General features: G+C 43.9%; 1 pseudogene; it reads left to right on the top strand.

Annotated features, from left to right (window-relative positions):
- The first annotated feature begins 307 nt into the window (after nucleotides 1-307).
- The window catches only part of LOC136591926 (multidrug and toxin extrusion protein 2-like), a 72,891-nt pseudogene continuing 62,221 nt past the window's right edge, over nucleotides 308-10,977 (top strand).

Raw genomic sequence — 10,977 nt, 5'->3', positions numbered from 1 at the left:
AGGGTCCCGGATTTATCCGCAGACCTTACCCCAGCTTCTGCGCACGCGTCCTTCGCCAAAATGGTGGACACAGGCGCAAAAGCTGCAGATTGCCGGGGTAATTTAAAATCTCCCCGCACCTGGCTACTAAATATAGCCAAGAGCCTGGAGATTTCATGGGGGGCCACATTATGCGGTTCCCAGTCACGTGATCGCCATTATCCAATGGATAACGGCGATCATGTAAAAGTAAAAAAAAAACTAAAGTTTCACCTCCCGTCACAGATCCGTGAGGGGAGGTGAAATTACTGAATTAAGGCCACCGGCGATGTCCCCCAACAGGATCCTTATCCGTGGACCTCTACCAAGCTTTGGCACGTGCGCCCGTCAACAAAATGGCAAGGGAAAATGTAAAATCTCCTTGCTCCTGGCGACTAAAGGTAGCCGAGAGCTTGGAGATGTCACAGGGGGCCACAGTAAGTGTCCCTTGGTCACGTGATCTCCATTATCCATGGATAATGGTGATCACGTAAAAATTAAAAGACAGTTAAAGTTTGATGTGTTGTTCAGTTTTGGTCCCATTGTGCATCCAGGCAGAAGACTAGGGCCACAATGGGTATGTCTCTGAACACAGGACAAATGGGGGTATCCATTTTGGGGTGAAAGTCTTCATTCCTATGTACGCTGTAGAAAAAAACCTATTTTTAAAATGACACAATTGCCAAAAAAACAAAAATCTTAATTTTTTTTCTTCAGCTTTGCTTCCATTCATTCAAAATGGTGATGTTAAAATACGCAGTACACCCCTAGATGAATGCGTTAAGGGGTCTAGTTTTCAAAATGGGGTCATTTGTGGGGGTTCTCTGTTGTTTTGGCCTCTCAAGGGCTCTATATGTGTGATATGGGGCCTAAAACACCTTCAACCAAAATGTCTGTTCTGAAAACCACCCGCTGCTCCTTTCGGTTAGGGCCCTGTTGTGCATAGAGACAGAAGATTAGGGCCACAATGGGTATGTTTCTGAACACGGAGCAAACAGTGGTGTACATATGGGGGTGAAATTTTTCATTCATATGTGTGCTGTACAAAATAAACAATTTTTAAAATGACATAATTGCTAAAAAAAAAAATTGTATTTTTTTACTTCTGCTTTGCTTAGATTCATTCAAAAACTGTGGGGTAAAAATACACCATATACCCCTAGATGAATTCGTTAAGGGATCTAGTTTCCAAAATGGGGTCATTTGTGGGGGTTCTCTATCGTTTTGGCCGCTCAAGGGCTCTACAAATGGGCAATGGGGCCTAAAACGCGTTTCAAACAAAACGCCTGTTCTAAAAACCACCGGCTGCTCCTTTCGGTTTGGGCCCCGTTGTGTATATGGACAGAAGATTAGGGCCACAATGAGTATATTTCTAAACATAGGACAAATGGGGGTATCCATTTTTGGGTGCAAATCCTCATTTTCATGTTTACTATAGAAAACAATTCTGTGTTTAAAATTACTTATTTGCAAAAATATGAAATTTTCTTTTTTCTCGTCTAAATTGCATTAATGCCTGAAAAGAAACGGTGGGGTCAAAATACTCATGTCACCCCTCAGTGCATACACTAAGGGGTGCAGTTTTTAAAATGTCATTTTTGGGGGTATTTATCATTCTGACACCTATGAGCCTTTCCAATCTTGGCTTGGTGTAGAAAAACAAAGTGTTCCTCAAAATGCTGAAAAGTAATGTTAAATTTGTACGTCTCCTAAATGTTTAAAAAAACAAACAAAAGTTTTTCCAATGTGCGCCAAAAATAAAGTAAATGGATGGAAATATATATCTTATCAAAAATTTCTATATTATGCTTGCACATATTTGAGATATTGCAGTTGAAAATGTGAAAAAATGACGATTTTTTCAAAATGTTCTCAATTTTGGTGCTTTTAATAAATATACACAAATTCTATTGGTCTATTTTTTCCGCCTAAATGAAGTACAACATGTGGCGAAAAAACAATGTCAGAATCGCTTGGATATGTAAAACCTTTACAGTTTTAATCCATGTTAAAGTGACACATGTCAGATTTACAAAATTTGGCCTGGTCATTAAGGCGCAAACAGGCTTGGTCACTAAGGGGTTAAGACAGCCAAAATCAGATTCATTTGAATAGTGCGATGGTCTGGCATACGTGCTGTCTGTCTATGCAAACTCTGTGGGTATGATGGAAACAGCCATCTGCATCAATTAGGTATGTGAGATCACTGCCCTCAACGTTCTATAAAGTGCTTCTATCATGATGGTTAAAGTAGCAGCGTGAGTGCAGTGACCAAGGTGAAGGGCCCACAGCTGAGGAGATGGCGGGGCAGCTGTTAGGGATGTCACGGTGGCACTACCATCTACTCCCCTGAGGGATGCGTGCAACCCTTTGTCAAGGCCCTGGCAGGCCTCTCCAATCAACGCCAGTGGTGCAGTTACCTGTATAAAACTGTAGTGAAACTTTGGTATTTGTCACGGGTGACGTCACCGTTCCATCCACTGCGATGAACTCCGATGATGGTGCAATAAATAGTCCACACACCCAGGGCTGTACTTTAAATAGACTAAACCGGGAAGGTCGGTAAAGCCTTTCTTTACTAGAACATCCAACGGGGATAATATACAACAGTCCCTGTCAACTGTTAATTGCAAGAAGGCAGAAAGGCAACTTGGGGCATCTTTATACGTACAGTCCACGTTATCTGTAGGGTCACTCTCCCGGATGACTTCTCTCACTCTCTCTACCGGCCAACACTCACTGTTTAGTTGTCTGACAATGCACTCTCAATCCTTCCATGGCAGCTTTTAACCTCTATTCCAACTGGGGGTAAACGGGGTATTCTCCATTCACAGCATATGGATATATTGCTCTGCTTCCTCCATATTGGATGAGCCTAGTTGGGGGTATCTCTTGCTCATGGGTGGACTTGCAGACTCCCTTGTTATCTACTAGACGGCTTGACTCCTTACCCACTCAGACTAGACACTACCACTTGCTCCTTAGCAAGCCCAACAACAAAGACAAAAAAACTAATTTGCACACCTTGCAAACACATATATCATTTGCTGACAACATAGGCTACACACAAACTGTTATATTTTCCAGACATACCTAGACGTTAACCCCTTGCGCGCTGCAGCTGTGCAATACACATAAATCACTGACACGACAATTGCACAGTGCATCCATATTAAAGACATGAGAGACATTTACGGACACATATATGACCATTTATGAACAATTATGGAGGGGCCAGATGTATATATATACTTCAGGCCACTATATGAGCACGTAAATGTTCTGATGTATATTTACAACTCTTGAAGACCAGTTCCTAAGGGGTAAGGTAGAGTATTTTAACAGTTCTTTTGATAGAAATGTTTATTGATCTCTTTGAGTCTATTCTGACCTGCACAATTGTGAGCTAGCTCTAAGAGCTAGTTCCAAAGGTAAGGTGCTAGTAACAACATGCTCTAGGGTCAGGGCCCCACTATAACTGGAATGTGCAAACCTGGACTTACAGACGACTGTAAATCGGTGTGGTTTTTGCTGCGGTCTGCAATATATAGTCAATAGAAATATTGTGTATAGTTTTGTGCACCAGTAAACTAGAATGACATATTGGAGTTTGAGCGGGGTTCAAAGGTGTGCAACTAAAGTTGGAGAGATTATCAAAAGTACTGCTATTTACTTTAGATAAAAGTGCAGCTAAGGGGTCACCTCAAAATATATTAAGGACCAATACATATGATTTAAATACCATGATCCAACTCAGGGGTGTAACTAAAGGCTCAGGGGTCTGGGTGCAAAAGTTCAGCTTGGACTCCCCTCCCTCACCTGTACCCATACCTAATTTGCGCTGCATGCAGCTGTAAAATAGATATACCTACATGATCTAGCCCCTTGGCATACGCTTTCTAAACATGATTCATTTCCTGGACTACTTGAAAATTTGTAGCCCCTTCACACTGGCGAGGGTGATATCGAGCTATGAATCACAGCCCAATATTGCCCTTACCATGCATGTGAAACCCTGTGGATGTGAGGCATTTTCACGTGCAAACAGCCTTGCATCCCTGCGGAGATGAAGGATTCCCCCACAACGTCTGTCACATCCGCATCAGAGGATCGCAGAGTTCTTCCATTGTTTTCAACAGGGGGCAGCACTGCTGCTGACAGTCTCATTGAAAACAATAAGCGATCTCGCAGAAAGTTAGGACATGTTGCGACTTTTCTCCTGCATAACATCGCAACGCGATGCCATGAAATGAAACATTGGTAATGGGAATGACCCTATTCCAAAGAATGCGTTCATATTTGTGCAAAATTTGTGTGTCTCTCAATGCACAAATCTCACACAATTTTCTCGCAAGTCTGAAAGCACCATTAGGCTGCCTTCATATGGGCATCAAAATTGCGCAATGCTACTGGCCCTATTGAAAACAATGGGAGATGTGACGCGAGGGCACGCCCAAAGATAGGATATACCGCGATGACAGGGAAAAAATTCGCCCATGTATATGACCTCACTCAAAAGAATGGGGTTCATATTGTGCGTTTTGCAACGCACAAGTCTCGCACTATTTTATTGCCTGTGTGAAAATGGCCTATGGGTATATTCACAAGTAGCAGAAATGCTGAATATTTTCGGCTGCGGAAAATCTGTGTTATTTTTGCGTGAAATTAATGTGCATTTTGGCGCGGATCCACAGTGGACTTCACCTCTCCTATTTAAAGGGTGAAATCAGCTGTGGATCTGTACCAAAATCTGTGCGTTAAAAAGCACTAAGACACACGTAAATAGAGCAGGCATCACTTGAAAATCATGGCATTCAAAAACGCAGCGTTCAAAAGCTAGTCTTCAAGGCGCCATTGCAGTCAATGGGAGAGTTTCACAGCATTTAGCATGGCATTTGAAATACCATGGTAAACCCTACAAAAAGCATTGTATGTGAGAGCGGCCTTATAGTTCTTCCCCTCCCCCATCACACAGAATGCCCCTTACTATTCTCCCCCCTCAGTACATAGGAGTTCTCCGCTCTATCACACAGGTTGCCCCATGCTGGTTCTCCAGTCCCCCCTCTCCTCTCATACCACATCATGGTGCCCCCCATTGTCACACAGCTTCCCTCTAACACTGCAAGTTACACTGTCTGTTACATTGTAGTGTCTGGCAGCTGGGAGGCAGAAGTCTCTATGGCTGAGTGATGTCAGTATGAGCGCTGCAAGTAGTTCTGCAATGCAGCGCTCACAAGTCAGACCATGGTGACTTCTGGGCACAATTGAAACCAATATCTTTTACTGACCACACACTTTATGCTATGATCCAGTCCTCCTGCCTCATAAAATAGCACTTCCTCCGCATCAGAGTGGTGGAGTCTGAGCCGGGTCGAGGAAGAAGCGCTATGTATTGCCAAGCAGGAGACCGTATTATAGCCGTGTGGTCAGTGAGCACAGTGTAGCGAGTGGGGCCTGTGGGCCCCGCTGTCTAAGGAGCCCGGTCTCGCTTACAACCGCTGAAACCTCTATAGTTATGCCACTGATCTAAATACCCAGGATTGTAACAAGGGCGCATCCTCTTCCTGTAGAGGAAAGAAGGTTTCTATACCGACATAGAAGGGGGTTCTTTACTGTAAGAGCAGTGAGACTATGGAACTCTCTGCCTGAGGACGAGGTGATGGAGAATTTGATAAAAGAGTTCAAGAGGGGCTTGGACGCCTTTCTTGATTGTAATAGCATTACATGTTATAGTCAGTAGATTACTAGAGTAAGTTTGTGTAGTGGCCCAGAGTTAGTGGGGCCCCCCCATAATGCTTTGTGCCTGTCTCATGTCAGCATCTTATGTGTATTATGCATTTGGTTCATGTGTATTGCAGTACTGAATGGGTTAATGTCTGGATTATGTCTGGAAAATGTATCATTGTGTGAGTCATGTGACTATGTTTGGTATATATATATATATATATTGTAGAGGTGCACTACAGAGAATGGCCTGTAGGGGGCAACAGACAGGCCTTCTGGTGCCTGAGAAAAGGGAAAACTCCCATAGGTGTGGTCTGGAAGTTGGATATAAGGGTACATTCCTGCAACACCCAGGAGATGTTGGCTGAGAGAGCCAGAGAGGACCTGTGCAGCAGAGCTAAGCTGCAGCAGGCCGGTGGCCTAGAGAAGGCCAGAGCCCGACAGGGGTGACCACCCTAACCTTAACACCCAGGTGGGGTGTGTATGTGGACTTTTATGTTTTGTTAAAGAATGTTATATGGACTCTCTTTATGTTGGTTGTACTGCGAATAAAGACTGGCAGGAGCCAGGTTTAAAGGAAATCCATGTCTCCAGAGAATACTTCTACGTGGCCGGTGCCCATTCCGGTCTGAGAGTTAGCGATCCACAGGCAAGTGCACCCCGCTTGCTACAATATATATACATATATATGTTTGCATGGATGCTAGGAGTGCTATGCAGTCAGAGCAAGGAGTGCAGACAGAGAGAGCAGTCTAGAAGTCTGACACACAAAAAGATATCGGTCTGTGTGTGGAGCATGGAGGAGGCCAAGCGACTTCCTTATGCTTGGCCTGGGCCCAGCCTTCCCAGGAAACCTCGGTACAACTGTTGAGTGCTGAGAGTGAGACGAGCAGCTTCAAAGCGAGGAGAACACAACTTACGTGAGTGTGAACCGGTAGAGTGTGAGAGAGAGAAAGAGTTGCTAGGAGCGGGATAACACAGATAACTTGGACTGTGGATCATCTGAGATACCCTGAGAATCCTCCCTGTTACACCACTCTGATTTGTTGCATCTGTGCCAAGACTGCTAATGTAGTTTGGACTTTGACAAGCTACAGTAAACGGACATTACCGACTGTTCCCGGTTTTGTCCAGAAAGTTTCCCTGTGTGTGGACTACTTTATTTAATTGTCCAGTTTCACCGCAGAGGAAGGAACAGTGGTGTCACGATTGACAAATGATATCCACCAGCAGTAACTTGTTCGGGTCCCGAGCTACCCCCAGGGGAGGAGATGGTAGAGCCCCGTTACAAGGTCATTCTCTACCCCACTATCTCCTCAGCTGTGGGCCCGCTCCTCAGACGCTGCAGTTGTTGATCCAGGGATTATTCTGATTGCCAGCTTTGGAGTCATGAAGAAACTTTAGCTTCTACCTCATGGGAGGTTTTGCCTCCCTCTAGTTCAATATTGCAGGATCATAGGTTGAACTAGATGGTCATTTTTCTTTTTGTGAGGCTTACAAACTATGTTACTATTCACCTCCCAGGCTACTGCAATGTGCCCACTGATGGCAAGAAGCTACAAACAGCAATCTATACCTGACTACTGTATATAGAGTTCTGCATACTCTGCTAATAGAAACAGAAGCAGGAAGAGTATATAGCAACGTCATTGTATGTCAGCTGCGGAGTGCTCTTTACCCTGATCGCTTCTGCAGGGAGAAGACCGAGCTGAATGCTAATGTGCTCAACAATGGCTGGAATGCAGAATGAAAAAAAATCTTGTCACTGGGGTTGAATGTCTAGTCCCATTCTGCTTAAAATTAAGCGACGTGTCAGAATGTGTTTTAATACATACCTTCGGCAAAACGCTACGATTTCGATTGCGGCACTTTGCCGCGATTTTACCACAAGTATCCTGCATCCGGCTGCAGTTTTTAATGCATTGTGATGGGGTGCGTTAGAAGGCGCGAAAACGTGGTAAAAAAAAAGCAGACAGCACTTGAAAATTGCGGCACTAGAAATCGCAACGTTCGAGCACATGTCTGCGAGGCTCCATTGAAATCAATGGTAGAGTTTTACCGCAGTATTCCAAACACACTGTGGTAGTTGAGGTAAATGATGGATGTGTGAGAGTGGCTTTATAGCTAATGCCCATGGCCAGATTTCTGCCGCGTTTTACACGGCAGAAATCCGCGGCGTTGCCCTGCAGCTATTTGGTTCTATTGAACCTAAATTCTTAATGCTTACTCTGCGGAATTCCACCGTGGAATAGGACATGCCGCGGGAATACGCTTGGACGGCTTCCATTGCAGTCAATAGAAGCCATCCATCACACTATACTTTCGCTGTAGCACAGCGGAAGATAGCGTGAAAACGCTTCCCCGCCCACCGCTGACAGTGACCCGCCCACCGTCGGCTCGTCATGCAGGACTTCATGCAGCGGATCTGGGGGTAAGTATGGGGTGTTTGGGGGGGCGCCGTGACGGACTCCGCTGTGGTATTCCGCTTGCGGAGCCCGTCACGGCCGTGTGCATTAGGTCTTAGGCTGAAAAAGATTGGTAGGTCGTTTTTAGGAACTGGAATATTCTTTGGCAATTAAGAGTGTACCTATTGTTATATGATGACCATGTCAGAGTGTGTAGAGACATGAGTGACCATGTCAGAGTGTGAAGAGAAATTTACAACATCAGTTGTTAATTTAGTCATTTATTTCCAGGAGGAATAACAGAGGAACAGCACAAAACAGATATCAGATTTAGAACTGTTATTTAATGGGGAGTGCAAGTATTTACAGACATGTCAAAAGAGTCAGTAGGTCCTTTTTAAAAAGTATGCTTCATCCCTTGTTACTATCAGAAAAAAATTGATCTAAACCAATTTCACAAAGAAACATTAACATACACATACAATATATAATTTTGCTTTGTTTTTCATTTAATTCTTATCCCAGCTGATGGTGTTTCTTTTGGTTTTTGTGAGTTCCATATTCTGTGGGCATTTAGGCAAAATTGAGCTGGACTCTGTGACACTTGCTGTGGCTGTAAGTATTTGTAGTATTATAAAAGCATATCATATGTTCAAACATGTTTGTATAAATGTAAACAGATTGAAAGGTAGTGGTTTACATGGTTGTGTGGATAAAGTATGTACAAAATAACATATTTGCTTTACTAAGAGCAGTGGTTCCCAAACTTTTTCAGCCATGGAGCCCTTTTTGAAGCAAAAGTTTCTTGTGGAGCCCCAAAGTGGGACAGAGGGTGTGGTCAAGGGAGGGGTCAGGAGTGTGGCTTATCATGACATATGATTTTTACCTCAGTCCTTATAAAAAGGACAGGGCTGTTTTAAAAAACAAACCAAAAAACAGGGAGGAACACTGGAGCACTGGATGGGTATTGATATACATTATATTTAAAATTAACATGCTGCAGAATTAAATCCTGCACCACATGTAAATATCTGCATGGGTTTTGTGCAGATTTTTTACACAGCGTGTGGATGAGATTTTCAGTAATAGCAACCACACAGTGGCTCCAGTAATAATCTTAACCAAACAGTAGCCCCAGTAGTAATTCTGAGCCCCACAGTAGCCCCAGTAATAATATTAATCCCCTCAGTAATATTAACCCCACTTTAGCTCCAGTAGAAATATTAACCCCACAGTAGCCCCAGTAATATTAACCCCACAGTAGCTAGCCCGAGTAATAACTCCTCAGTAGATAGCCCCAGTAATATTAACCCCACTGTAGGTAGCCCCAGTAATAATAACTCCCTCAGTAATATTAACCTCACAGTAGCTAGCCCCAGTAATAACTCCATATTAGGTAGCCCCAATAATATTAACCCCACAGTAGGTAGCCCCAGTAATAATATTAATTCTACAGTAGCCCCAGTAGTAATATTGCCCCACAGTAGCCCCAGTTATAATATTAATCCCCTCAGTATTATTAATTCCACATTAGACCCAATAGTAATATTAACCCCACAGTGGCCCCAGTAATAATATTAACCCCACAGTGACCCCAGTAATAATATTAACCCCACAGTAGCCCCAGTAATAATATTAACCTCACTGTAGGTAGCCCCAGTATTATTAACCTCACTGTAGGTAGCCCCAGTAATTTTAACCCCACTGTTGGTAGCCCTGATAATATTAACCCCACTGTAGATAGCCCCAGTAATATTAAATCTACAGTAGCCCCAGTAGTAATAGCCCATCCAACCCATATACTTACCTCCTCCTTGTAGTCAGCACCACTCCTTCTCTGCTTGGCACTGATCCCGGGTGCACACTAACAGCAGTTTGTGATCCTAGGACGTTTCCTCCCTTGTCCTCTCCTGCGGAACTAAGGAGGAGAGGACTCAGGAGAGGAAGATCCCAGGTGCACACTGACGTCAGAGTTTGCACTGGGATCAACAGTGCTGAGTGACTACCGGCCGAGGAGATGCGCCACCCCAGCCGGTAATCACTACAGTGGTGAGCAGCTGTCGGCGCGCGTGCCAGCAGAGAGGGCTCTGCGTGCCCCCTCCCCCATGCATGCCATAGGTTCGCCACCATGGAGACCCTCAGTCAGAGCCCCTGACTGTCGCTTGCAGAGCCCCAAGGGCTCTGCGGCGCACAGTTTGGTAACCGCTGCCTTAGAGTATTATATATGTACCAATAGTTTTAAGGGTGATTAGAGGTGTAACTTGAGGTTCCAGAACGCTGCCGCAAAATCTGTTACACAAGTTACACAGCTGGCTTCTGCTGTGTATAATACCAGTGTCCTCTTCTATAAAAAAAAAAAAAAGAGGCTTGCCTAAAAAATAAATTTTATTGAAAGAGGTATTCCAGTACCAACAAGTTGTCCACCGACCACGGAATAGAGAATAACTAGCGGATTGGTGGGGGTTCTACCACTGGGATCCCCACTTATCACGAGAATGGGGGCTTGTTCTCGTGATCAGTGGGGGTCCAAGCGTTCAGACCCCCATGATCATCTAGTTATTCCCTTGTTGGAATCGGAATACGCCTTGAAATAGAATTAAAGTAAAACCAAAGCTTATAACTAAGAAGAGTCACCAATACAGGAGCTCACACATATAGTCTCCTAATAAGGGTAAGAAATAGGATGCACATCAATCTAATTAATTGCGCTCTTCTGTTATTGTATTCAATTATTTGATTAGATTCATATGCATCCTATTTCTTACCCTTATTAGGGGACTATTATGTTTGTGCAGATCTTATTCACCTGGTCTGCATGAGAGTAATATAT

The sequence above is a fragment of the Eleutherodactylus coqui genome, chromosome 1, assembly GCF_035609145.1.
Source record: "Eleutherodactylus coqui strain aEleCoq1 chromosome 1, aEleCoq1.hap1, whole genome shotgun sequence".
NCBI classification, from domain to species: domain Eukaryota; kingdom Metazoa; phylum Chordata; class Amphibia; order Anura; family Eleutherodactylidae; genus Eleutherodactylus; species Eleutherodactylus coqui.
Note: the sequence above shows the minus strand (reverse complement) of the source record. Positions and strands in the feature narration are given on the sequence as shown.